The sequence below is a fragment of the Schistocerca piceifrons genome, chromosome 9, assembly GCF_021461385.2.
Source record: "Schistocerca piceifrons isolate TAMUIC-IGC-003096 chromosome 9, iqSchPice1.1, whole genome shotgun sequence".
NCBI classification, from domain to species: Eukaryota; Metazoa; Arthropoda; class Insecta; order Orthoptera; family Acrididae; genus Schistocerca; species Schistocerca piceifrons.
Window position 1 is genome coordinate 180,225,591 of NC_060146.1, and position 26,307 is coordinate 180,251,897.

Genomic DNA, 26,307 nt, shown 5'->3' on the forward strand with positions numbered 1-26,307 from the left:
CCTGGTGGCCAAAACTGGAACTAATTTTATTTTTCGGCGTAAATCCGTTTCGCATTATTATATGTACCAAGTATCATAGCCCTACCATAACTACACTCAACACTGGACCAACGTGAGGTGTACTTTAATTATAATGACCCATTAACAAGCACCGAGCGAGGTGGCGGATTGGTTAGCACACTGGACTCGCATTCGGGAGGACGATGGTTCAATCCGGTGTCCGGCGATTCTGATGTGGGTTTTCCGTGATTTCCCTAAGTCGTTCCAGGCAAATGCCGGGATAGTTCCTTTGAAAGGGCACGGCCGACTTCCTTCCCTAATCCAATGAGACCGATGACCTCACTGGTCTTTTCCCCTAAACAACCCAACCCATCAACAAGCTTTCAACCTTCTTCACACACTAAACATGTAAATTGATGGGGAAGAAACCCTAATACCTGGTGTCCGCTACCACGCCCTTTCACACCGCTTTGTACGGCATCCACAAACTATTGTTGCGAGTTATTTTCGCTCAATAAAATTGCAGTGAAAAGAGAGACATGATAGCTCTTCAAATGCCTTTAAATAATATTATTGCGGATGACAGGGTACTGGCCCAGTTAAAGAAGGTCTTACAGTAAATGTAGTATAGGGCTACTATGAATGATTCGTTCGTTTTCAAAGCTCTGAATTTTCTAAAGCATTACTGGCACATTCATGTTCATGCATAGTCTAACTGCCGGCCGGTGTGGCCGAGCGGTTCTAGGCGCTTCAGTCTGGAACCGCGCGACCGCTACGGTCGCAGGTTCGAATCCTACCTCGGGCATGGATGTGTGTGATGTCCTTAGCTTAGTTAGGTTTAAGTAGTTCTAAGTTCTAGGGGACTGATGACCTCAGATGTTAAGTCCCATAGTGCTCAGAACCATTTGAACCATAGTCTCACAGTCAACATAGCAAGTTTGTATTTTATCCCATACAAATGTTCTGTGAGTGCCTCTCTGGTCACAAGACACACGTCCAAGTGTTACTCAAGTCATGTAGCAACATGCTGTCCATGGTCATCACAGCGGAACTGTTGTATTCTCTGAGCTGTTCCAGTGTTTTTGGCAGTGGGCGTACATAAACACGGTTCTTAATGTACATCCAAAGCAGAAAGTCAAAAGGCGTTATGTCAGACAAACTTGGGGGGGGGGGGGGAGGAGGGGGGAGACAGCAAGGGAAATGAGCCTCATCTTCACTACTATGCCCAAACCAGTGAAGCTGAAGTTCGTCATTTAGGTAGCGACGAACATCGATATTTCAGTTATGAAATTAAATGAAATCCACGGAATCAGTTATTTGTTGAAAAAATCACCACTGCAACATAACACGGTATGAGGAACTTGTCACAGTCTTCTCGTCATAGAAAGCACTGATCTTCGGCGTATCTCGTTCATGTGCCACGATTTCATGAGAATGTTCAGTGGTCCACGCTCTCACATTGTGGCGTTTAATGTTTCCCGTGGCTGAGTATCAGCTTGGAGGCAAAATGTTCGTCAAGAGCTTACTGCATTGTGATGGAAAACTGAAGCCACTGGCCCTAACCTTCCTGTATTAACTGTTGGACGACAGCTGCTGATGGTACTGTCTGCGCAAACTAAGTTGACACTTGGCGCGGTGGCTGACGGGAACGACCGTACATGGGAAATGAAATGCGTTTAGGGTCCCTGCACGGACAATCTTTCACACAATTTGCTGCGGTATTCAACGTTTGTGACTTGGGCGGACCGTTGATTTGTTGGGACAGTAAACGAAAGTTTTTCTCGCTCTCTCCACCATTGCGTCTGGCACTCTTTATCTAGCAGTACTTTTCTGTTTACAGTGACAACCAGTGCCTGTAAATTGTCGATAACAATACATAGTGCTCTGTTTACATGGCGGTTGTTTTTTACAATTCCTTCCAAATGCATGCTGAACTGTTTCTATAGAGAAACATTAATATTCCAACACACAAAACCTCTTCTCTTGCTTTGTTGCCATTTTGTCAAGGCACTGCACTCTTGACACCAACTGGTGAGTTTCTGGTAGGGATGGCGGTAATCTATGAAACAACCGGTTTTCGGTTATATCGGTTTGTTTAACGCCAGCTTAACCGGGCTGTTAAAACCGCTCAAAATAACTGGGTTCTCAGATACTGGTTTTCGACTCTTATTCCTATTATTTCCTGTAATAAACATAGAAATCTAATAAAGATTGAAAAATTTTGGCTCCCTCACTTTCAAGATAAGTTTATCAAAATATTAAATATGCAAATGAAAGAAAAACGTGTCCGTCTGCTGTTTTTCTCGAAAAGTGGTTAGTAGTTTATTACTACAAAAAATCACTAGTATTCTATTGATTAAATTTTTTGAAATTCTGCTCAAAAATCATTATATAGTCTGACATCATACTGCGATTTGGACACAACGAATATTAAGAGCTGAAGGCTGGGAACAGAGGTTGAATAACTCTGGTGTTAATTTCTCCGTTTCCAAGGGGTACAAACAGAGGCATGATATGTAGACACTGGCACCAGATCAGCTGCCTTCTGTTTTCATTTATCTATGAACTGTTCAGTTTCAAGTTTTCCTCTCGTATGTTAAAAGTTTGTTGTGGCTCTTCCCGTTTCCAATCTCTTACAGCAAATGGAGCAATTATTGATACCCTCTTCGTGGAATACTTCCAAACCAAGAATGGTGCCATTCTGTAATACGGGGTGTTCAAAAAGTCTCTCCGCATTGCCGTACGATTGTTAGCCGCGTGTTCCGTTTGCCGCAGTGAATATACCGAAATGAAACTCAGTGAAATACAAGTTATCAATTTATTGAATATTCATTTTTACTTACCAATTTTCACATTAAATGTTGAAAGTGTCCCCCCTGTTATTGAATACAAAATTCAATTAGTCTAATCATGTTTCCAAACACAAGCTGTAACATTTCTTCTGTAACAGAAGCAGCGAAAGTGAATATTGCACTTTTCAATTCATCGATGGATTTTGGATGGTTTTTATAGACAGTTGCTTTCGCTGCACCCAGAAGAAAAGGTCAGGTGGTGTTAGGTCAGACGATCGTGGAGGCCAAAGTCCCTGTGAAATTATGCGATCACCAGAAACATCAGCAAGCAGTGACATTGAAACGCGAGCTGTATTCGCGGTTGCACCTTCTTGTTGACAATAACCGTTCAGTATTTCACTTAACACAAGTTCTCCTATGAATGTGTACAGAATATCAGTGCAGTATCGTTGTGCGTTTGTTTCGTTGAAAAATGCGGGACCCACATTCCGACGTCTAGAAATTGCAATCCAATCTCCTATTTTCAAAGAATGAAGTGGTTCCTCATGAATACGCAATGGATTCGCAGTACTCCACATACGAGAATTTTGCGAGTTCATGTACCCGGATAAATGAAACCACGCCTCATCAGTGAAAAACGTTTCATTAAGAATATCCCTTCCACTTTGTTGAACGAAATTTTTGAACCATTGACATTAATGCAGGGTCTTGCCATCATCCGTATTTTTCAGTTCTTGCACGACTGTTACTTTCTATGGGAAAGATCTAATTTTTTCCTTACAGCTGTGTGGGCCGTTCCGACACTCATAGATTTCCTGGGCGAGTTTTCTTACTGACTTGTTCGGACTCATGGACATTTTATCGGAAATATCTAGTAGTTTAGCCTCAGACAAAACGCTAGGACGACTCCCCTGCATCTGTCACTGAACCCGTATTTCGAAATTTGTTAATCAAATTTCGCACAGTATCGCGATGTGGGAGTGTTGTCTCCGGGAAAACTGAATTAAATGTTGGACAAACTGAAACTGTATTTACCGCCAGCTTTGAACACTTCTTCGACTAAAAACACACGTGCTTCAATGGTTAACATTTTAACAGTGACAAAAACAAACAAAGGAACTAAACTTAAACGTTCACGTCAACGCGTAACGACACACCAACGATACTACTGACGCTGGCTGAGAAACGAAACAGTGGAATGTTGGGAGAGTCCACTTGAAGGGAAGTAACTCAGGCAGGGGAACAATCATACGGCATACGCGTCTATTAATCATACGGCACTGCGGAGAGACTTTTTGGACACCCCGTATAAAGCCGAAATTTTGACCGTCTTTGCAGCGGTTTTCTTCTGGGCGACGAAACTGCTGAGAATAGTGTGAAAGCGTTAGCTCCTATGTTACCGTTTCAGTTCCCCGAGCATCTCTGTTACAATGACGTGCACCTCTAAATGCGGAAAAATGTAAGTTAATCCGGATGTGTAGGATGAACAAGCGCGTAATCTTCTGATACACCATTAGTAGTGTCCTGCATGACAGGTTTTTAACTACCTGGGCGTAGCATTGCAAAGCGATATGAAACTGAACGAGCGTGTGACGAGTATCATAGGGCAGGCGACTGGACGACTTCGGTTTATTAGGAGAATTTTGGAGAGTCCTGGTTCACCCCTAAAGGAGACGGCTTGTAGCACCCTAGTGTGACCTATTCTCAAGTACTGCTCGAGTGTTCGGGATCCGCACCAGGACGGGTTAAAGTAAGGCATCGAAGCAATTGAGAGACGGACTGCTAGTTTTGTTACGGGTAGATTAGAGCAACATGCAAGTATTACAGAGATGCTTGGTGAGCTCGGAATCCCTGGAGGGAAGACGATCTTCTTTTCGAGGAAAAATTAGAGAACGGCTTTTGAAGCTGATTGCGGGACGATTCCGCTGCCGCCAACATTCATTTCGCGCAAGGACTACAAGGATAAAATACGAGAAATTGGGGCTGATTCGGAGACATAGAATGTCGTTTTGTTTCGATTTATCTGCAAATAGAACAAGAAAAGAAATTACTAGTAGTGATACAGGCTACCCTAAGCCACGCACAGTGGCTTCTGATGCATGTAGGTGCAGGTGTAGATGTAACTATGGCAGAAGTAATTAGCAGATAAAACGTATGTTACTAACACGAAGAAAATCTTTCATGTAAAGGGGAAATGCGACACTAATTAAGCATTATGATCTATTTTCTGAAAGTGTTTGTGTGGAGCATAATATTATGTGCAGGTGATCGTGATCGATAAACAGAACGGACAGCGCGAGATAGAAGCTTTTGTTATGTGGTAGACCGAGTAACTAATGCCGAACTGAACTGAACTGACGAGAAGATCTTAAAGAGCACATAGGGTGTTGGGGCACATCGTGACGCATGAAGGAATAGTTAATTCGGCATTGGATCACCGTGTGGTAGGTGAAAATTGTAGCAGGTTCATGTTGATGCGGGTTACACGGAGATGCAAAGACAAAGAGACCTGAAGAGTTTAGGTTGTGTGGAAAGCTGCGTCAAAGCAATACTTGGACTGCGAACAACAACAACAAAAACAGCTACAGCAAGAATGTATTTAATGATCTCCGCCCCTACTTAACTGACTAATTTGTGTAAGAAAATTAAGTGACGCTAGTACGGGGCCCTGAGGAACACCAAACGTCTCAGTCCGGCACACAGTTTTAAAGAGTCACATATTACTAGAATGAAATTTTCACTCTACAACGGAGTGTGTGCTGATATGAAACTTCCTGGCAGAGTAAAACTGTGTGCCGGACAGACACTTGAACTCGGGATCTTTGCCTTTCGCGGGCAAGTGCTCTACCAACTGAGCTACCCAAGCACAACTCACGCCCCGTACTCACAGCTTTACTTGAACCAGTACCTCGTCTCCTACCTTCCAAACTTTACAGAAGCTCTCCTGCGAACTTCCCCGCGAAAGGCAAAGGTCCCGAGTTCGAATCTCGGTCCAGCACACAGTTTTAATCTAACAGTCACATATTGTCAGCACAACTTCCCGGTTGATAGTGCGGCTCCGTCGGCAGCTGCGGCGTGCTGAGGATCTCTCGTCCCGCCACTGCGCAGGCGCCGGCTTCGGCTTCCACCAAGCCGACAGCCGGCACACCACGTGTGGCTTTTATCACGCGTAATCCTAAACTATCGTGTCTGAAGCGAGGGGGCGGGAACATCACCCCGAGCTCACATCGGTGTAACAGTCTGGCTAACAGTGCGAAAACAAATTTAGGGAACATTTTTTACATTTTTTTTTTCGTTTGTCACTCTTCTCAGCCATCTACAATGCTATAAGAAGAAACAGTCAAAGTACAATTATAAATACGCTACTGGCAATTAAAATTGCTACACCAAGAAGATGACGTGCTACAGACGCGACATTTAACCGACAGGAAGAAGATGCTGTGATATGAAAATGATTAGCTTTTCAGAACATTCACATCATGTTGGCGCCAGTGGCGACACCTACAAATTGCTGACATGAGGAAAGTTTCCAACCGATTTCTCATACACAAACAGCAGTTGACTGGCGTTGCCTGGTGAAACGTTGTTGTGATGCGTCGTGTAAGGAGGAGAAATGCGTACCATTATGTTTCAGACTTTGATAAAGATCGGACTGTGGCCTATCGCGATTCCGGTTAATCGTATCGCGACATTGCTGCTGTTGGTCGAGATCCAATTACTGTTAGCAGAATATGGACTCGGTGGATTCAGGAGGGTGATACGGAACGCCGTGCTGGATCCCAACGGCCTCTTATCACTAGCAGTCGAGATGACAGGCATCTTATCCGCGTGGCTGTAACGGATCGTGCAGCCACGTCTCGATCCCCGAGTCAACAGATGGGGACGTTTGCAAGACAACAACCACCTGCACGAACAGTTCGACGACGTTTGCAGGAGCATGGACCATCAGCTCGGAGATCACTGGAGCGGTTACCCTTGACGCTGCATCAAAGACAGGAGCACCAGCGATGGTGTACTCGACGACGAACCTGGCTGCACGAATGGCAAAACGACATTTTTTCGGATGAATCCAGGTCCTGTTTACAGCATGGTCGTGTCCGTGTTTGGCGACATCGCGGAGAACGCACATTGGAAGCGTGTATTCGTCATCGCCATACTGGCTTATGACCCTGCGTGATGGTATGGGGTGCCATTGGTTACATGTCTCTGTCATCTCTTGTTCGCATTGACGGCACTTTGAACAGTGAAAGTTACATTTCAGGTGTGTTACGACCCGTGGCTCTACCTTTCATTTCAGCAGGATAATGCACGACCGCATGTTGCAGGTCCTGTACGGGCCTTTCTGGATGCAGAAAATGTTCGACTGCTGCCCTGGCCCGTACATTCTCCATATCTCTCACCAACTGAAAACGTTTGGTCAATGGTGGCCGAGCAACTGGCTCGTCACAATACGCCAATCACTACTCTTGATGAACTGTGGTATCTTGTTGAAGCTGCATGGGCAGCTGTACCCCGTACACGCCATCCAAGCTCTGTTTGACTCAATGCCCAGGCGTATCGAGGCCGTTATTACGGCCAGAGGTGGTTGTTCTGAGCACTGATTTCTCAGGATCTAGGCACCCAAATTGCGTGAAAGTGTAATCACATGTCAGTTCTAGTATAGTATACCTGTCCAATGTATACCCGTTTATCATCTGCATGTCTTCCTGGTGTAGCAATTTTAATGACCAGTAGTGTACTAATGTATATGTGTTGTGAATATGAACGTCCTATCACTAGTCGTTCAGTGTTTTCCGTTAGTTCTGAACATGAGTGTAGTTGACTGTGAGAGAACAGAACTACGAAGAGACAAGGAGGTAGTATCGGTGGGACAGAAATAAAGAGGAGGAGACACCGGAAGTGGGTGAGAGCCAGCGATAATGAGAGACAGTCTATGGCACTGAGAACGAGGAAAAGAGACATAGCAGAAGTGGAAAGAAATGAATGAGACAGTAGAAGTAATAGATTGCACGAGGGAGACAGTAACAGTGATAGGATACAGCAGTAGGAGGACAGAACGAAGGAGAGAGTAGTAGTAGTAGTCGTACAGAACGAAGGTGATATTAGGGCTGATAACCTTGCAGTCTAGTCCCTTTCATCTACAAATCAACCAAACAATCAACGAAGGAGGCCGTGGCTGTGAGATACAAAACGATGATAGACACGCTGACCAGAAGAATTGGGGAAATCGTTCGCGGAATTCAGGCCTACTTTCTGACGAGATACTACAATTATTTTTGGAGAAAGAAGCGGAGGAAGTATTTTACGTGGCGGAAGCAGATGTTACAAGCGAGTAGTGCCCACAATATCTTGCTGAACGTTCCCTCGTCGGGCGCAATGCGAAGAGGAAGTTGTCATAAACGTAGAAGCTGCTGTGTTGCAAGCAGAGCTCTGAATCCGCAGAAACTGCAATGGAAGGGAGTGGCTAGTTTGCGGTGTGGCTCTCGTATCGACTTGGATGGCGGTTAGTTTGCAGAACTCGTGGGGTGTATTCAAGAGTTTCAGCACCGTTAGTCCTCAGCGAAACTGGGTGTTGCTTTATTTGTTTGCAGCGGTAACGATTAATCACTTCATTGCTAATAGAGGATCAGTGATTAACATTTTTTTCTTTTTTTCTCGTTAGAACCCGAATCCAGGTACAGAAGTAGTGACAAAATGTTATACCGCATGTATTCGGTATTTTCGCAACACGTACCAGTTACAATGTATTGATTCATTATTTTTACTTTCGACACTGGTCGTCATTACGTATAAATTCTCTAAGACAATGGTCGTCAAACTGTGGCCATAAACAAGTGTTCGTGCGGCCTGCGGTTCTCAGCCGTATTGTACAATAACATACTTCTAGTAACTAACAACCGAACCATAAGAAGTCAAGTAACTTTAAATGCTTGTTAAAAGAGTATTTAACTTGCTCACTAACAAACACAGTTGCTTACGGAGACAGTAATGTTTTAAGCTGTCCATTTTAATAGGCGATGGTGAATTCGGCCGTGAGATAAGATACTGGCAGAAGTAAAGCTGTGGGTACCGGGCGTGAGTCGTGCTTGGGTAGCTCAGTTGGTAGAGCACTTGCCCGCGAAAGGCAAAGGTTCCGAGTTCGAGTCTCGATCGGGCACACAGTTTTAATCTGCCAGCAAGTTTCAACTCTGGTGTTAATTTGTCCGTTTCCAAGGGTTACAAACAGAGGCGTGTTATGTAGACACTGGCACCAGATCTGCCTTCTGTTTTCAATCTAACTACAAACTGTTAAGTTTCAAGTTTTCCCCTCGTATGTCAAAAGTTTGTTGTAGGTCTTCCTGTTTTCAATCTCTTACAGCAAATGGAGCAATTATTGATACCGCTCTTCGTGGAATACTTCCAAACCAAGAATGGTGCCATTCTGTAATACGGGGTGTTCAAAAAGTCTCTCCGCATTGCCGTACGATTGTTAGCCGCGTGTTCCGTTTGCCGCAGTGAATATACCGAAATGAAACTCAGTGAAATACAAGTTATCAATTTATTGAATATTCATTTTTACTTACCAATTTTCACATTAAATGTTGAAAGTGTCCCCCCTGTTATTGAATACAAAATTCAATTAGTCTAATCATGTTTCCAAACACAAGCTGTAACATTTCTTCTGTAACAGAAGCAGCGAAAGTGAATATTGCACTTTTCAATTCATCGATGGATTTTGGATGGTTTTTATAGACAGTTGCTTTCGCTGCACCCAGAAGAAAAGGTCAGGTGGTGTTAGGTCAGACGATCGTGGAGGCCAAAGTCCCTGTGAAATTATGCGACCACCAAAAACATCAGCAAGCAGTGACATTGAAACGCGGCTGAGGTTAGCGAAACAGTGGAGTGTCGGGAGCGTCCACTTGAAGGGAGGTAACCCAAGCAGGCGAACAATCGTACGGCACTGCGGAGAGACTTTTTGAACACCCCGTATAACTGAAGTCCGACGACGATAGTGAGAACGTTCCATATTAATCAGATGTGTGCAATAAATGGTTCAAATGGCTCTGAGCACTATGGGACTCAACTGCTGTGGTCATCAGTCCCCTAGAACTTAGAACTACTTAAACCTAACTAACCTAAGGACATCACACACATCCATGCCCGAGGCAGGATTCGAACCTGCGACCGTAGCAGTCGCACGGTTCCGGACTGCGCGCCTAGAACCGCTCGGCCACCGCGGCCGGCTCAGATGGGGCAAGTCTTGTACGTTGCATGTACACGCATACCGTCTTATTGGCCACGCCATGTGATAACAGCTCTCAACAGAGCTGTACCAATTCTTATACCACGTGTTTGTTGCTCTTTTCTGTCGGCATTATTATGAAAGTAGCACTGATCGATTTTTCCCCATTTTTTGCAATAACGCAACATTTCAAAGCAACACAGATTTTACAAATAAAAATTAATCGTTCGCTAGAGTTAATTAAAAACAAAATTTAGCACTGCTGCTATGGCTAATTGATAATTCTGTTTTTTAACCGGTTATTAGTAAAAAATAAAAACACGAGTTACAACCGAGACGAAAGAAATACCGAAGATACCAGTTATTCAGAACTAAAATGCTGGTATCGTTGTTGACCAGACGGTTTTTTGCCGTCCGTTTTACGGTTCTGTTCGTGCACCAATCCGTTCGTGCATGCAAAACTTGGAAAATGTAGTAGTTTGAAAACGAATAATCGTTTATAATGCCCCGTTTTTCCCGCGCGTCGTTCGAGAGTGGAACGGCAGAGAGACAGCTTGAAGGTGGTTCATTGAACCCTCTGCCAGCACTTTATTGTGAATAGTGGAGTAATATCGTAGATGTAGGTGTAAACAAATATTTTAAGCCTAACTTTTTCCAACGCATTTCAGTTAAAATAAGACATGCTGATGGCACAAAAGTATTAAACATTCGTTGAGGAAGAAAAGTAACGTACGAAGAATTTTCTGTTTCGTTTAAACATGCTGAATCCTGGCCCATTATTAGTTCTGCAGAAATGGCTGCTGTTAAAAGCATCAAAAAATAAAGTACGGTTATTTAAACGGGGCAAATGATAATACACCGGCACGTACCTTGTCTATGACGAGTTCGGGATGTTGCAGAGGAATGGGACGAAGCCCAGCGTTCCAGACAGCACGGCAACTTAAACTGAAGCGTTCGTACAGAGGCCGGTGGCCAAAGCCTCCCGGGACCACAGGTGGCGCTGGTTTAAGGGAGGTAGATGTACGTCACTGTTGTGACTTCATCCGGCACAGCGGAGCTCTGCTTGGGTAGGGCATTGCTGGGGGACGGGCGGCAACGTTGCTACCTCCCCTCTTCCCTTCCAGTGTGGATGACTAGCCAGCACGTGAGGCCTGGCGTCACGCAGAGTAACAGTTGAGCAGCCCCTGCTACCTTGAAGGATCTGCAACACGTGCAGGTCCGGAAGTTGCAGTAACCAAAGCTATGAAACAGCGGGGGGGGGGGGGGGGGGGGGGGGAGAGGAGGAGGAAGGGGTAGCTCTGTACATTCCCGTTCAACTTTAGGCCGCTTCTAGTCAGTCTCCTAAGTAGCGACAGGCTCAGCAGGCTTCTGTTCTGGGGAGGGAGAGCGGGAGGATTAGGGTTCACAGCTTGTCCCAATATGCGGCTGTGTCCTATTTCTTCTGTCGAGTCCGGCCAAACATATACCTTTCATTAGGCACAGCTATGGCTCATTCTAGGCTCATGATGAAAGTGCGAGGGACAGGAGAACTAAGGAGATATTACCATTAAGGTGTACAAGGTGATTCTTATTAACTTCTAAAAACCCTTGAAGCGACGTAGACGATGCTAAGACGAGAAATTTAATATAAGACACATGGGGCCGCAACTGTTGGGAAATAGGTCAAAATTGGATTACAAATGTTGGACATGTGACGTCACCAGATATCGCACCTCTCCCCACGTGCGACGGTTGGGATTGTCGATCCTACCCTCGCCTCCATATCTTTTCCTCAGTTAGTCTTTTACTTTGTTTACTCTGTTAGTTAATGAGTTCACTCGTTAGTAAGTAGGATGTTTGGTTAGTTAGTTAGCTAGTCAGATGATTTCTTTGATGATTAAAAGTTGTGTGACCTCATGACCACGAAACAAACAACACTTATCCGAATCTGCGGAAAAAATTAATATTTGTGTCAGCATTTGCAAAAAACCAATTCCTCTCTCTCAAACCCCACCCTATGGTGAGAGAGGGAGAGTTTTAGTTTAAACGAATCAAAATTTACGAAGTTAATATTTTTTATTTAATCGTAACAATTTTGCACGCAAAAATGAGAACATGGATTTTCTTGAATTACAGCGCCAACTACCAAAAGTCAAAGCAAATGTTTAAGATAAAATGTACGTAGTTTTTTATTTAGAATCTGATTCTGCAATAAAAATGGGGGATCCCATTTGAAATTTTAAAGTTACCTCCTGCCCCATCCCCAGGGGGCTGGGGTGGCGGGCTAATTTTAGCACCAGCAGTTGTCCTCCTCGAAAAGAATCAACTTTGGATTCTACACATTTTTTCGTGTGAAACTTATTTTTGGGAGTTATTCTGGTTTGTCAATTTAAAATTTACATCCTGTATAACAAAGTCCTCTTTTTATAAAACAGTGCGTGTATAAACCACGTTCGTGAGTCGAAGCGGCCTCTTTGCGACAAGAGAGCTCGCTCATGCAGTGGGCGTCCACCACAGCTGTATGTCGCCAGTCGAATGACGTCAGGATGGCCAACGCACTGCTGTTTACTGCGCCTCGGTGCTGCATTTGTATTCCCCGCCAGATCCGGCGCTGCATTCCTCTGCCGGCATCTATCTCGACATACGCTGCAGTGTCGAAGGTTTACGGTTGGACGTACCTTGTCATTGAAACCACAATGTCTCCATCATGAGACATTTATTTCTCGGTAATTCTGACATTTTCTCATCTATTAGGTCTACAACTTTGCTTCCGCCGTAGTAGAAAGTAGTGATGCAAGTCGTTCGTCGTAAGTGACATACAGTAAGCTTAGGCATTTGAGAACGTAATGCCATCAAAATATCAGTCGATTTTTGAGTGCATCATGAAGTTATTCTCGACTGAATACGTCAACTTATGAGCCCAATTCTCGTCATCTGCGGGAGTTTCTAATTTTCTGCTTTGATATGAAGAAATCTGCGGCTGAGGCTCATAAAAAACTGACCTATTATGAGGTGCCTGTTAGTGACAGAACTTCGCAGAAAATGGTTTCCATGCTTCGAGAACGGTGATTTTGACTTTAAAGACCGGTATGGTTGTGAAAGAGAGAAAGCTTTCGATGCTACTGCAACCGACGGGAACAATCACATGAGATCGTTATCGGAAGCAACTGATGTGCTTGAGCCGAGCACTGAAAGACAAACGGCCACACTACAGCGATAGACATGAAAAAATGATTTTGCATCATGACAGTGCACGACCCCATGTCGAAATTCCGTCAAAACATACTTGGGAACGTTGAAATGGGAAGTTCTTCCCCACCCGCTGTATTCTCCAAATATTCCTCCCTCTCACTGCCACCTTTCTCGATTTATGACACACGAACTAGCTGGTTAGCTATTGCGGTCATATTAACAAGTGCAAAAGATACCCAGCTTATACACTGCGGGATTCGTATGCTGCCCTAAAGCTAGGAGAAAGCAGTGGCCAACGATGGCCAATACTTCGAATCGTAAATTTTTTGTAAGTTTTTCACAACAAAGTCTCGAACTTCGGGAAAAAACGGCGGAAGCAAAGTTGTGGACCCCTATATGCACTCGCGTTCAGAAAAAAAACAGAACATCTTGAACGACTGGAGATACGACGTTCATATTCACAGGGCGTGTACATTAGGACGTTCTGCACAAATGATGAGCACCTCGGTTCAGCATTTGTCTGTTGCCTAGTAGGCACAGGGTCCGTCGTGTACCCTGATAACTTGTTCACGTATGATCCCATCGACACCTGTTAGACGCGAATGGCGTCCTGTGGTATAGCCATGCATTCCGGATTGACCACCATTTGTGGTGCATTGGATCACAGTGCTGCACCCATCGTGTCAACATATGCCACACATTTTCGATTGGCGGCAAGTGTGGTGATCTGGCGGGTCACGGCCATGAACTGATATCCTGTAACACCAAGAAAGTACGTATTCGTGCAGCAACACGTGGTCGTGCATTGTCTTGCTGAAAAATGGCGTCTCCGCAGAAAGGATATGGCTACGGGTTACAATATATCATTCACATAGGTCATACTGCTCACAGGGCCCTGGACACACACCAGCTATGATTTATGGTTGTACCCAATAGCACCCCGCAACACAGGGCCTTGAGTTGGCACTGTACATCTCGTGCAAATGCAGTCATTGTGATTTACTAAGAAACAGAACATGGATTCGTCTGAAAACTGATGCCATTCCTGTCCCCAGTGACGCTGTTCCATACACCATTGCCGTCTAGCATGTTTCAGCACATTCGTCGCTGGCCGGTGTGGCCGAGCGGTTCTAGGCGCTGCAGTATGGAACCGCGCGACCGCTACGGTCGCAGGTTAGAATCCAGCCTCGAGCATGGATGTGCGTGATGTCCTTAGGTTGGTTAGGTTTAAGTAGTTCTAACTTCTAGGGGACTGATGACCTCAAAAGTTAAGTCCCATAGTGCTCAGAGCCATTTGAGCCATTTTTCAAACACTTCCACTGGCCAGACATCCGGGGTGCCTTGCAACGAGCTGTTCAGAAGCGATCTCCACCCCCTCGCACTCTTGCGATTTTATGGACTGCGTTGCAGGGTTCATGATGTCATTTCCCTCCAGCAGTACTTCAGACATTAGTCGAGTCCATGACACGTCGTGCTGCGGCACTTCTGCGTGCTCGCAGGAGTCCGACACGATATTGGGCAGGTATAACAGTTTCTTTAGTTCTTTCATTGTTGCTTGAAAGTGGTTCGATGAACCCTCTTCGAGGGACTTGATCGTGAATTGTAATTACGGAGATGGAGATGGGTAGATGTAGACACTACCCAACTGGCAGCTTGGACTGTGAGTTTTCTTTGGTCAGAGATTGCTCACTTTTCAGTACGAAAATATATGTACCGATTATCACATAAATCGCCATCACCAGCATATGCCTTACAAGTGGTGCAGATCACCTCTGAAACGTGTATCTTTTGAAAATGCACTAGTTGTAAATCACATGCTCGATGCCGGCGATTTATCGTGAGAACGATACATATTTATATCCATATAGATAAGGAACAGCAGGGGCCTATAACAATTCCAGGGGAAACCGCAGATATCACCTCGGTTTTAATAAATGACTGTCTACGCATTGCTACGAAATGTGACAGTAAATCACGAACGGGGTCGCAGAACTGAAATGACATTCCATAGGGACGCAATTGAATTTGTTGGCGCTTGTGAGGAATGGTGCCCAAAGCTCTGTGGGCCACAACGTTCCGGCTCCCAATGATGACCAGGAAAAACGGTGCGGACTGTGTTCCCCTCCGCTACCTACCGCGATAAGCATTTCCGGTCAGCACTTCCTGCGGATACAGCAGTCCCGAGCTCAGCAGCCAAACGTAACACTATGAATGGCAACGGCAGAACAGAGCGGAGGATGTAAAGCGGACGAGAACTTATGACGGCTCGTTGCCAATTCTCGTTGTGGCTGACTGCCAGATGTGTGTGAATGAGCACTCCAGATTCATTCATCTACATTTACATGATTTAACTCGGCAATTCACAAACACGTGCCTGGGAGAGGGGTCATCGAACAACCTTCAAGCTATTTCTCTACCGTTCCACTCTCGAACAGCGCGTGGGAAAAACGAACTTAAAATTTTCCGTGCAATCCTCGATTCTGATGTTTTATTACGGTGATCATTTTTCCCTGTGTAGGTGGGGGCCAACAAAATAAGGAGAAAGTTAATGATTGAAATTTCACCAGAAGATTCTGCCGCAACGAAAAACGCCTTTATTTCACTGATTGCTACACCAGTTTGCACATCATTTCTGTGGCACTTCCTCAACTGTTTCACAACAACACAAAATGAACTGCCATGTTCAGCCCTACATGAGAGCTGTTAGTATGGACCAAAACAGGGAAAAATGTCCGGTAAACGTCGGCTGTAAAGTGCGTGTCTTAACAGGTATGAGCACGTGTTCATTTTCGCTACTGTGCAGCACATCTTTGCTACCAAACAAGTGCTCATAGAATGAAGGCTTTCACGACCGTATCACATAGCTGCTGGCAGCAGAGAGTTATTTTGACCACACCCCTTTTCCTACAGTATTTATGAGGGTCACTCCAAAAGAAATGCACACTATTTTTGTAAAAATACAGTTTTCATTCTGCATGTGTGAAAGCTTTACAGTGTGTAGATACATCCTTCCCGCTTGTTTTCAAACTTAGTTCAACCTGTTCCTGTGAGTGGCGCCGTCACAGCAAGTCTTCAAGATGGCTGCTACACTTGACGTTCGTCAGAAGCAACGTGCTGTCACAGAATTCCTGTGCTGTGAAAACGAGACAGCGGGAAACATCCACAAGAGCTTGAAAAAGGTGTATGGAGATGCTGCTGTCGATCGCAGTACAGTTAGTCGGTGGGCAAGCAGGTTACGTGATGAAAGCGGGCACGGCAATATTGAGGATTGTCCTCGCAGCGGCAGTCCTCGTACTACACACACTCCAGACAATGTGCAGAGAGTTAACCAATTGGTCACTGCTGACAGACGCATCACAGTGAACGAATTGTCACGCTATGTTGGGATAGGGGAAGGAAGTGTTTGCAGAATACTGAAAGTGTTGGCGTTGAAAAAGGTTTGTGCCAGGTGGGTTCCCAGGATGTTGACAGTGGCTCACAAAGAAACAAGAAAAACGGTATGCAGCGAACTTTTGGAACAGTACGAGAATGGTGGAGACGAATTTCTTGGAAGAATTGTGACAGGTGATGAAACATGGCACCATCATTTTTCACCAGAGACGAAGAGGCAATCAGTGGAGTGGCATCATGCAAATTCACACAAGAAAAAATAATTCAAAACCACACCTTCTGCTGGAAAAGTTATGGCTACGGTGTTTTTCGATTCCGAAAGACTCTTGCTTGTGGACATCATACCAAGTGGAACCACCATAAATATTGATGCATATATGAGGACACTGAAGAAACTTCAAGCTCGACTGAGTCGTGTTCGACCACATCGGCTAAAGCAGGATGTTTTTCTGTTGCACGACAATGCACGGCTAGATGTCAGTCAAAAAACCATGGAAGCGATCACAAAACTCGGATGGACAACACTGAAACACCCGCCTTACAGTCCTGACCTGGCTCCATGTGACTATCATCTCTTTGGGAAACTGGAAGACTCTCTTCGTGGAACAAGGTTTGAAGATAATGACTCCCTTGTGCACGCTGCCAAACATGGGCTCCAACAGGTTGGTCCAGAATTTTACCGTGCGAGTATACAGGCGCTGGTTCCAAGATGGCGTAAGGCAGGTGAGAGGGATGGAAATTATGTGGAGTAATGAAAATATTGTTCATAAAGGATGTATCTACACACTGTAAAACTTTCAGACATGTAGAATAAAACATGGATTTTAAAAAACATAGTGTGCATTTCTTTTCGAGTGACCGTATGTCGCTCTCGGACGTCCGATCGGGCAGTCAGCAAGATTCAGCGGAGTAGCGACTCTGAGGATGTCTAGCGCAGACCTGGACGAAACGCCAGGAACAGAGGAGTTTCTTGGACCACGACTTTACATCCCGAAATGCTTACGAGCAGATCTCATAGCTCTTAAGGTATGCATTTTAGAGACCACGATTACTAGTTTTTTTCCATACTGCCTCCTCCGAAAATATGGAACACAAAGAGGTTGCAGTAGAAGAGATTTGTTTCACAGTATCAAAGGTAGAGTACTGCTCATAGCTCTTAAGGAATGCATTTTGCCGCGCGGGATTAGCCGAGCGGTCTAGGCACTGCAGTCATGGACTGTGCGGCTGGTCCCGGCGAAGGTTCGAGTCCTCCCTCGGGCTTGGGTGTGTGTGTTTGTCCTTAGGATAATTTAAGTTAAGTAGTGTGTAAGCCTAGGGACTGATGACCTTAGCAGTTAAGTCCCATAAGATGTCACACACATCTGAATGCATTTTAGTTTCCGTGTTCACTAGCCTTTATTTTTGCTTCGAACTGTCGTTTCCGTCATATACCCGAGTACTGACCATTGCTCCTGGGACACTCTGTATGTTAGTTAAATACGAGCGTTGTCAAACAAATTTCAGCTACTGCCTTCATCACCGAAACCCAAAATGATGGAGTCGACGCTAGAATTTCCACACTGGTATACAGCACTGACTGGCCAATGTGGATGTAGTGTTCTGTTAAGCCGTTTTTCTGGGCTCTGTGAGCCAGGTGTACCTTTGGTTATCCATAAAACTTTCATGGACTGTACAGACGACAGTAATGGGTGTTATCTTGTAAAATTCCAACTTTGCGGCATGGACGGAATCGAAAAGGTGCTGCTCTCCTTGGTGCAGGGCGAAACATCGCTTTACCTTTATACTTGGTGAGGATGTGACCTACTTTTGTCGATTGCCTTCGCACTTATGGTAGCAAGGACATGGATTTAAATCTTTCTACTTAATCTTCTTCGTTCCTTAAGAGGTGCACGGAACACAGAGAGCACATCCGGAAGTCAGAGCCCAATAAATCGGTAAACATAGGTACAAGGAAGATGACTGCGAAGAAACCTTGACTTGAGGAGATTGACAAAAGAATCAGGTACAGAACTGTTCAGGGAAGGACAGAAATACACCAATATGAGGGATGTTCGGAAACTTAGGTCCAATAAGTCACGAAACGGAACCCACTGTGAAAATCAAAAACCTCTTTATTTGTGACAGTCAGCTATAGCTTTCAGCTACGTCTTTACACAGTCGCCGCTCCATGTTCGGCACTCGTCGAAGGGTTTTACCAACTTTCCCATGTCCTCGTCGCAGAAGAGAGCCGCCTGTGCTTTCTACTAATTATCTACATTGTTCTGCAACTCGTAGTCTGTGCCAAAAGTCTTCATGGTCAACGGTTCATGTGAGCAGAGATCAAACTCAAGGAGAGCTACATTGTGGGTTATCAAACTCTTCCCACCGAAAACGCTGAAGGAACAGCTACATTGCCCCTGCAGAGTACGGCCGAGAATTGTCACGAGGTAGGAAACACACGACAGTTATGTTATGCGGGCTGCATCACATCAGACGAAATCTCACCAGGCACTAGTACTTGGCGGGAGACACTATTTTCTAGGAATCTGTATATGCGCTCGGAAGTGAAAAGAGTGACATGACGCGATCGACGGGCATGCTAGAGACATTGCCCAATATAACTGGGGAAAGCTTTATCGGATTTTCATTGTGGTTTCCATTTCGCACGCGATTGGACCTTACTTAGCCCTCATATACTGTATGTCACGGAATGCATAGGAAATGCAGGGAGGCCAAGGACAAATGTCTGCAGGAAAATTGAGAAGAAATTGAAAAAGAAATGAGCATCAGAAGGACTGATTCAGTTATAGAAAAGTCAAAATTAAGGACGGCAACAACAAGAGTGCAATGGTAATTCCACTGTTTTGTTCGTTTAATAAATTTTATCGGGTTTTATTAAACGAACAAAACAAATTAAATCTACATGGGTTCTTCCAGTTATTTGATGAACTGCTGTAGATATGCAACCAAAATATAATACCTGCCCTATCATCCTAACAAATATTTTTAGAAACGGTAGTTTTGAAAGCATTTTTGTATAGACATTTTTAAATTGAAACATATTTTAATTTTTACAGGTGTACTCTTATTTTTTGAAAGATAAGCAGATACGTACAGGTATGAGATGTCTATACACGCGCTCATAAAACAGACTTTCGTTTTCTGTAGTTGTAAATCATCTTTGGATGGACTAAACAATGGACGTTACAAGTACTGTTGTACAGCCAATTTCATCTTTGGCGCAGTCAGTGCCGCTATTTACTTCTGTACTTAAATCTGTACTTCAAACAAAATAGTATAGCCAGGTTGATCCTTAGAGTCAACTTTAAAGGCAATCTTTAATGCTGACAGCCAACTTTAAACTAAGTCATTATACATTTCACGTAATGTCAATGTAAGTTTTTCCATATTGTCTCAATTGTACCCTTTCCATGTTTATTCTGATGATGCTCTTGTTCATTAAAGTTCAAAACCGATCTCTAAAATATATAAAGTTCGACTTACGGCTGTTTTCAAAAACTTTCTTACTGTGTACGGTCCAAGTTTCATCGACTTGTGTTAGTTGGCCGTGACACATCATGCGAAAGCTACTTTCGTCCCTGAGTTTTGCACACCAGTGGACGAGGCACAGCACGATCTTCTCACAACTAAATAACATTCAGATTAGATTTCTGTATCAGGAGCGCGCTGCGCAATCTTTCCTCATATCTCGATTATAGATGACGTTCCTCCTATTTACATCGTGCGCTTTTGCTGAAGTGCCATTATTTTGCGTGTCGAAGCTTGTAGTACACTTGCCGACAATTTGTCGTGTACTGTGTACCGTCTTCAAATTGGTTCAGTCCTAATAGCGAGCAATGTGCTTTCCTGCCCGGCGTGTGGAAACGTCTCTTGCCGCCCTTTGCTCATCTCAGCTGCAAATCGTCTGTTACGCCGGCGAGAAGTGAGACGGTCAGTTCATCTCAGTGGACAGCAAAAAAACGCTGCAATTGAACGCTTGCGTCATGCCGTAGTTAAAGAAGGCAACTGGCACGTGGACAAACCGTGCAGTGGGTATTCAATTAATAACAGCGTAGCTACTGCGTGACAGCGAACAGAGGTCACGTCGCACTCCGAATTAAGGCTGCTGCAATTACTGCATAGAAGCGCTTTCTGGTTCCAAGAGTATAGCAGCCGGACTGACTGTGTCTCTCTCAAAGCGACACCTACTGTTCATCTCGTAAGTCAGTCGCTTTGAAGGGAGCATTTAGCTACCAAATAATAAACAGCAGGTCGTATCCAAAAGATCCATACATTTTGCTTGGAAATGGTTACATATAGTCCAGAACAGTGCTGGATGCCGCCCCATGTATCCTTCTTATACCGGAGTGGCATATGTCTACCAGCTGAACAAGGTTTGCTCTTCCTTTTTTTCATTTTCTTCTGCACGACGGGGCAAAAAGTTTTTCTTACACGTTGCTGCAGCGTATATGCAATGTAGTGCAACTCCCATTCGGATATACGAGGGACGTTCAATAACACAGGCAAACGATGGAAAACATGTTTTTGCTGAAATTACCTTATTCTCATGTTTTTTAGGGTTGTTGTTGTTGTGGTCTTCAGTCCTGAGACTGGTTTGATGCAGCTTTTAGGGTGGTAAATACAAATATAATACTTGAAAAAATGTATCATCCACCATTTCTTCACATTTTACAGTTAAATTTATTAAATTAAGCGATTTTTTAAAGAATTTAACAGCTTTTATATATCGGGTTACCCTCCATTCAGAGGCTGTTGCACGCAGCGACCGTTATTTTCAAAATGGTTCAAATGGCTCTGAGCACTATGGGACTTAACATCTATGGTCATCAGTCCCCTAGAACTTAGAACTACTTAAACCTAACTAACCTAAGGACATCACACAACACCCAGCCATCACGAGGCAGACAAAATCCCTGACCCCGCCGGGAATCGAACCCGGGAACCCGGGCGTGGGAAGCGAGAACGCTACCGCACGACCACGAGATGCGGGCGACCGTTATTTTGATTTGTAAATAATAGATTTCAGCTATCAGTGATCCTATGGAATTTTTATTGCCAGATCTAGATTTCAGCTAGAAACTAGCCATTCTCAATGCACTATCCATTTTTTGGTCAATGCATGTAATGCATGTTCGTCTGGCTTTTTACACAGTTCATTGAATACCAATGTGCACAAAGCCAAACCAACAGGCATTACATGCATTGACCAAAAAAAGGATAGTGCATTGAGAATGGCTAGTTTCTAGCTAAAATCTAGATCTGGCAATAAAAATTCCATAGATGACTGATAGCTGAAATCTATTATTTGCAAAGCTTTTATATAATTAAAGTAATTTAAAAAGGATTTCTAATGAATGTAGATGACGTTGGTAGCACTGCTGAAAAACATTTGCTGGCAAAACAAGGTCGATACTATTTTTGTGTTAACAGATAGTGTTTTGTTTACTGTCAACCTAAACCTCACTTTCAAGTTTCCCGTTCATGTCCTCAGTACAATGTCGAATCGTGGTTGTAAAAACTCTGCTGACAGTTTTTGTTATATTCGTGGCGAATCTGTTATTAAAAAACACCAAAGAAACATTAGAGACTTTGTGAAAAAAGTTTATCTATCATACTTTCGATCTAAACGTGATGATCAAGATAAATCTTGGGCGCCACATATGGTATGTTATGTGTGTGTTGAAAATCTGAGAAAATGGTCCAAAAAGGAGAAAAAAAGACCCAGAATATGCTTCTATTATAGCTACAAAAAACTTTAGGATGTTTAATGAGCCTGAAAGTTCACTTTTTGAACAGTCACTTTGATTACTTCCCGGCCAATATGGGGGATGTTGGTGAGCAGCAAGGAGAGCGTTTTCACCAGGACATTAAAGTGATGGGAAAACGCTACCAAGGCCGCTGGAACACCACCATGATGGGGGACTACTGTTGGTCACTTCACCGAGAAGTTCAGCAAGCGACTCTTCGTAGAAAAAGCTACACAAGAAGCTTCCGAAAATACAAACCAATTGTAGCTGACAGGTGAAACCTCTATTAACACACATCATTGTTTTAAGTAGCTTACTGTCAATACCAACCACGCTTATGTGGTGATCAAGCGTTTCATTAATTTCCCCGTATACCGTATAACATAGGCTTTTTATACTACATAATAAAAAGCATATTGCTCGAAAACTATGGGTGATACGACAAAACTAAGGCTGGTTTTGGATTTAGCTCATAAAAATCTATAAAGATCAGCTATCAAGAACAAAAAGTTTTTTAAAAAAATTTTTCGTTGACCTGTGTAATTATACTGTAACAATTTTTTCAGGCCACTTTCGGTTGAAAAAAATGCGGAATTGTTGTGGGACATTGTGAAATATTCCCGCGTGAGCCGCTATAGTTTCATTACATTCCGATAGTGGTGGTGCTATATGTAGCCTTCAAAACGACGTTCTTAATGGATGTGCGTTCCAAGTAGAGAGCTGTCATTGAGTTTCATTTTCCGGAAAAACAGAACATCACAGATATTCATAGGCGCTTGCAGAATGTCTACGGAGACCTGACAGTGAACAAAAGCACGCTGAGTCGTTGGGCGAGGCGTCTGTCACAATCGCAACAAGGTCGCGCAAACTTGTCTTCCGCAGGCCGCCCGGTCGCACACAGCTGTGATCCTGCAATATTGGAACGTATGGATATTCTCGTTCAAGGCGATCGACGGATCACGATCCAACTCTTCGCTGCACAACTGGGCGTCTCTGTTGGCAGTGCTGACACACTTGTCCACGAGCTGCGGTACTCAACATCTACATCTACATGGGTACTCCGTAAATCACATTTAAGTGCCTGGCAGAGGGTTCATCGAACCGCCTTAACAATTCTCCATTATTACAGTCTGGAACCGCGCGACCGCTACGGTCGCAGGTTCGAATCCTGCCTCGGGCATGGATGTTCGCGATGTCCTTAGGTTAGTTAGGTTTACGTAGCTCTAAGTCTAGGGGACTGATGACCTCAGAAATTAAGTGCCATAGTGCTCAGCGCCATTTGAAGCCATTCTCTATTATTCCAATCTCGTGCGGAAAGAATGGACACCTATATCTTTCCGTACGAGCTCTGATTTCACTTATTTTATCGTGGTGATCGTTCCTCCCTATGTAGGTCGGTGTCAACAAAATATTTTCGCATTCGGAGGAGAAAGTTTGTGATGGGAATTTCGTGAGAAGATTCTGTCGCAACGTAAAACGCCTTTCTTTTAATGATGTCCAGCGCAAATCCTGTATCATTTCTGTGACACTCTCTCCCATATTTCGCGATAATACAAAGGGTGCTGCCTTTCTTTGAACTTTTTCGATGTACTCCAGCAGTCCTATCTGGCAAGGATCCCACACCGCGCAGCAGTATTCTAAAAGAGGCCGGACAAGCGTAGTGTAGGCAGTCTCCTTAGTAGGTCTATTACACATTTCTAAGTGTCCTGCCAATAAAACGCAGCCTTTGGTTAGCCTTCCCCACAACATTATTTATGTGTTCTTTCCAATTTAAGTTGTTCTTAATTGTAATACCTAAGTATTTAGTTGAATGTACGGCGTTTAGATTAGACTGATTTATCTTGTAATCGAAGTTTGAGTTCCTTTTAGCGCTCATGTGGATGACCTCACACTTTTCGTTATTTAGGGTCAACGGCCACTTTTCACACCATTCAGATATTTTTTCGAAATCGCTTTGAAGTTTGTTTTGATTTTCTGATGACTTTATTCGTCGATAAACAACAGCGTCATCTGCAAACAACCTAAGAAGGCTGCTCAGATTGTCTCCCAAATCGTTTGTAGAGATAAGGAAAAGCAAAGGGCCTATAACACTACCTTGGGGAGCGCCAGAAATCATTTCTGTTTTACTCGATGACTTTCTGTCAGTCATTACGAACTGTGACCTCTCTGACAGGAAATCACAAATCCAGTCACAACTGAGACGATATTCCATAAGCACGCAATTTCACTACGAGCCGCTTGCGTGATACAGTATCAAAAGCCTTCCGGAAATACACTCAAAAGTGTATGCCCGCTGATTCCTCGCTGCCTAACAGACCATAAAGAGCAACGAATGACTATGAAAACGCAAGGCCTCAAACAAGTCTTCCCATCCGAGAGGAGCTCATAAAACTTCATTGGCGTGCTCTTGCTCATACAACGTATAATCAGGATCTCGCACCTTCCGACTTCCATTTGTTTGGCCCGCTGATGGATGCTCTCCACCTGTACCAGTACGTGGATGGGGGGTGATGTTTTTCACGCAATAAGACGTTGGCTCTGAGGTCGATCTTTAGAGTGGTACTATGCGACCCAACAGGCCCTGCCACGAAGCTGCTGTAAGGCCGTCGCACTGAACGGAGAGTGTGCTGAAACATAGCGTTTTGTAGCTAAAGAAAGGGGAATAATGTGATGTACTGCAAGTCTAAATAAAACCAACTTGATTTCAGAATGTTGCATTAATAATTGAATTCACCTCGTATAATCACCGATATGTAGGCAAGGGATTGGTGTAAACTTTCGCGTCATTTCGACGTGCTTGTGCTAAATGCGGAAACATGAACTATAGCAACGCTAAAGCCAAGTGGGTCCAAAAACGACCGATGGGCTGTTATTCTTTTGTTGGTTGCCGAAGGACAAACGCCGGTGGACATCCATCGGAGAATGAAGAATATGTATGGGCACTGGTGTCATCCATCGTTCCCTCGTCCCAAGAAGTTCAAGAGCCAGCCAGTTGCTGGAAAGGTGATGCTCACCTTGTACTTTGATTATCTTGCGTATGTTGTTGTTGTTGTTGTTGTTTTCTTCAGTCCAGATACTGGTTTGAGTCAGCTCTCTATGCTACTCTATCCTGTACAAGCTTCTTCATCTCTCAGTACCTACTGCAACCTACATCCTTCTGAATCAGCTTAGTGTATTCATCTCTCTATCATTTTTACCCTCCACGCTGCCCTCGAATACTAAATTGGTGATCCCTTGATGCCTCAGAATAAGTCATACCAAGCGATCCCTTCTTCTAGTCAAGTTGAGCCACAAATTTCTCTTCTCCCCAATTCTATTCAATACCTCCTCATTAGTTATGTGATCTACCCATCTAATCTTCAGCATTCTTCTGTAGCACCACGTTTTGAAAGCTTTTATTCTCTTATTGTCCGAACTATTTATCGTCCTTGTTTCACTTCCATACATGGCTACACGCCATACAAATACTTTCAGAAACGAGTTCCTGGCACTTAAATCTATACTCGATGTTAACAAATTTCTCTTCTTCAGAAACGCTTTCCTTGCCATTGCCAGTCTACATTTTATATCCTCTCTGCTTCGACCATCATGAGTTATTTTGCTCCCCAAACAGCAAAACTCATTTACTACTTTAAGAGTCTCATTTCCTAATTCCCGCAGCATCACCCGATTTAATTCTACTACATTCCATTATCCTCGTTTTGCTTTTGTTGATGTTCATCTTACATCCTCCTTTCAAGGCACTGTCCATTCCGTTCAACTGCTCTTCCAAATCCTTTGCTGTCTCTGATAGAATTACAATGTCATCGACTAACATAAAAGTTTTTATTTCTACACAATGCAATTCAATTCCTACTCCAAATTTTTATTTTGTTTCCTTTACTGCTTGCTCAATATACAGGTTGAATAGCATCGAGGATAGGCTACAACCTACAACCCTCTCTCACTCCCTTCCCAACCACTGCTTCCCTTTCATGCCCCTCCA